This window comes from Pteropus medius, unplaced genomic scaffold (genome assembly GCF_902729225.1).
Source record: "Pteropus medius unplaced genomic scaffold, Ma_sr-lr_union100, whole genome shotgun sequence".
Classification (NCBI taxonomy): domain Eukaryota; kingdom Metazoa; phylum Chordata; class Mammalia; order Chiroptera; family Pteropodidae; genus Pteropus; species Pteropus medius.
This window is the reverse complement of record NW_024349796.1, coordinates 8,678,171-8,681,803: the sequence shown is the minus strand read 5'-3', so window position 1 is coordinate 8,681,803 and position 3,633 is coordinate 8,678,171.

Sequence of the window (3,633 nt, the reverse complement as noted above, 5' to 3'; positions counted from 1 at the left end):
AAGAAGCCTGACATAATTTCATTTCTATAAAGTTTCAGTTGTACTAAGTATTAGAAGTCACCAAAGTTCCCTTCAGGTAGAAGAAAAGGGTGATGACTGGGAGGGGACACAGAGAAGGTTCTGGAGGACATTCTTTCTTCATCTAGCTGGTGGTTACAGAGATTTATTCACTCATGATAATCCCCGGGTGATTCGTAAATTTTACTGTATCCATGTTATCCTTCGATAAATGTTTTTTAAAAGTAGATTTTTTTTAAAGAAGAGACCCATGAAACCTATCACTCTAATCTTGGGGGAAGAAAGGAAATATTTTTAATATGCCAGATAGTGCATCTGGCATATTAAAGTATTATTTTTTTTAAAGTATTATCATTAGTAACTATAGTCACCATGCTGTATATTATATCCCATGACTTATTTATTTTATAACTGGAATTTTGTACCTTTTGGCTCTCTTTACCCATTTCCTGTTATTATGATAAAGATGCTGAGAGAAGAACCATAAAGGGCAGTGTACTATATAATGCAGAATCGTGCGGTGGAAACTAGTGATTTTTAGTCAAATGATTTGAGTTCTACCGCTTAGTTGTTATGATTGTGATTTTTAATTTTCGCATCTGTCAGCTGGCATATAACCAGTTTTTTATACATAAAATATGTATAAAAAGCACTTTGAAATGTTTATTAAAATATTACTTTATTAGTTTCATGTACCAGTACATTGGTTATTTGACATAGAAATTTCCATTTGTCTCCATGAAGACTAGACAATTAACTGGAAAGAATAATTTAGCCACGTCCTGAAAGGCACCTTATCAAATGACATGTTCAAATGAAGATAATAAATTGCGCCATCTATTCTTCAATGCGTCAGTTATGTAGTTTCTAAAAGGAGTGAGTTCCTCTGATAGGATTCATTTCTAGTTCTTAGTCTATAATATGTTGGAAATGGAAGCAATCTTCGGTGTTATGTCAAGCTCCTTATTTTACACATGGCTTCACGAAGGGAATTGTTTCAGTCTTGTTCACTGCTATGACTTTGGTGCTCAGCATGGCGTCGACCACAAACTTGATTCTCAATGAGTGTCTATTGGATGAATTAGTGTAAGTAATCATTTTACTGACAAAGGTATAATAGTACAAGATATGATTGCACTTCTCAAGTTTCTCGTCCCCAAGCTCTTTTTTGCTTGGCTTAATTCTAAGCCTCAGAAGTTTTTAAGTTTTGTGAATAGAGTAATAAAATATCCTGCTGTATCATAGAAAGGTAAAACATATTTTTAAATATTACTGATTAATAGGCTGAAAATTTATGGAAGCATAATTTTATTTTAAAGTTTTCTGAATACGATAGATTTCACTTATAGGAAATCTTAATGGAACGAGGTTGTGACATGCCTCAACAGGCATAGATTTGGGTTGCAAAAATTTTCCTTGATTTCAATCTGAGCTGCAGCTCTTTTGACAACAGATGGTCTTCTCTTTGAATGTTGGAATGTTCCCCCCTTCTAACAGTTCAGTTAATTTTAATGGTGTCTGTAAGAGCTCATGGTACTGTGCCCGTGCCCAAGTACTGTAGAACTGTAAATAACTCTGCCATCCTTACCTTGAGCATTTCCAACTTTAAGCAGTCAAACTTCTGAGAACCGACCCGGGTCACCAAACTGGGGTTGTGGCAGATCAGTGGAGGAGAAGGAGGTCAGTACGGAAAACAGCCTCTGGCTACTGACATTGTGGATAGATGAAGTCAGAGCAAAACTTGAAGCAGGAAGAGGGGCAACAGTCAGAGGAGAGAAAATCTGGGTTCTGCGAGATTTCCTGGAGGAGGGAGGTGCAGAGATCAAACCTCTGCAAAGAACAAAACTCTGTTGTGATGTTTGGAAGGTGAACTTGGGTTTTATCACGGAATCGTAGTGGGGTGATGGCCTTAGTAAGCCCTGTTAACTGGTTAAGAAAGATCGATGACACTGCTCCTTTTTTTTTTTTTTTTTTTTTTGAGAAACCCTGGGTGACAAAATCTCATGTTTAATATTTACTCAATAATAAAAATATAATTCCTCTGACTCCCTACCCTTACCTTGCACCCAGGGACTAATATATGTTTCACAAAAAAATGATTTAAGATTTTAAACCTTTCTGTTGTAACCCAGTCAAGTTTATTGAATGTTATCTTTAGGCAAAAGAACTTGGCTAGATTATATCTTTATTTTTATGTTCCTTGACAAATATTATAAAATTTTAGAGCTCTTATTTAGTAATGAGATGATATGACAATAGTGCTTTTTTAAGCCAAATTACGGGTTTTTCTCTAAAATGTAAAATTTTCAGTACTAGGCAGTGGTAGGCTTTGTTGATTCTCCTAAGGAAATGCAATCTTAAATTGAACATTCGAAGTATATAGAATCCTTAAAAATTCTTAAAAATTCATTTCTTTGATATATGACTGGTGCAGGATAAAATACTTCCATTGAAAATTTCTGAAAGAACTAGCTATACTGTGTTACTGAATATTTTGTGAACGTGAGGAGGGCGCAAGGTAGGACCTTTGTCAGGGCAGGATTCAGTGTTGCACTTACCAGCTGTTGGAGTACTGGCGATGTCTGCTGCATCACGTTGTGCAGTGAGTGTGTGAAGGGTACTAAGACAGTCCTGTCTTGGCATAGAGGAAGTTTACACGCTGATTTGCAGTTTGATATACAAGACTCCTCAACCAAAGCTAGAAAGTTATGTCCTGTGTTCAGCTTATACAAACATTGGAAAATTGCGATCATCACTACCCCAGTGACAACCATTGGGTATATTTATTCTCTGTTCCAGAGAAGTGAAATTCAGTAAGACTGTGGGTGTACATGTGTCTGCGTGAGTGACAGGGAGTAGGTGAGAGGTGAGGGAGATGTTTTAAACCTTATTAATAATGAAGAATGTTCTCTTTTATAAATTAAAGCAGCACAGTTATGTTTTATGCAAAATGTAGACTCACAGCAATGGCGTGCTGGAGCTGGCTTGTACCAGCTGGTAGGAGATGATATATTTTCAGGAATTTTGTGAGCTGGTAGTTAAGCATAGCCATTATTAAAAAGTAATAACAAATTGACAAATGAATAAATTTATAAAAACAAAATAATTCATATGAAAAATTCATCATCTTTTTTTTAGCTGCATCGTGTTATTGTCTGTGTTCTTTAGATCATTTGCATGTGTTGGGCTCGAGAGGAGAAACTATACAACAGTCCTGCACTGTGTATCTCTTCCCAACTCTGCATCTGGTGACATCAGGCTGAGAGCTTGAAACCGGCTTTGGGAGTATTTACCCTTCAAACATAGGCAAACGCTGCGAATCAGGTGTCCCCCCCAAACGTGAAAGGCAGCGGAACGGTTGCCAGCACACCATGGCTCACCTGCCCCGCTCACCACGCTCTTCTTGTTTCAAAGGACAGAGTGGTAGCCTCATCAACATTCATGTTCTCTTAGTCCAGATTTGTCATTTCTCACCTTGTAGAGCTTGAATGAAGCAGATGGAAACTCTGCGAACGAATTAATCACTGTTCTCGGAGTTGTATTTTGTGTTTAAGTGAGCTAATGTAGGACTGAGACAAAACTAATGCTTTCCAAGGCAAAAGCCACAAGCATACA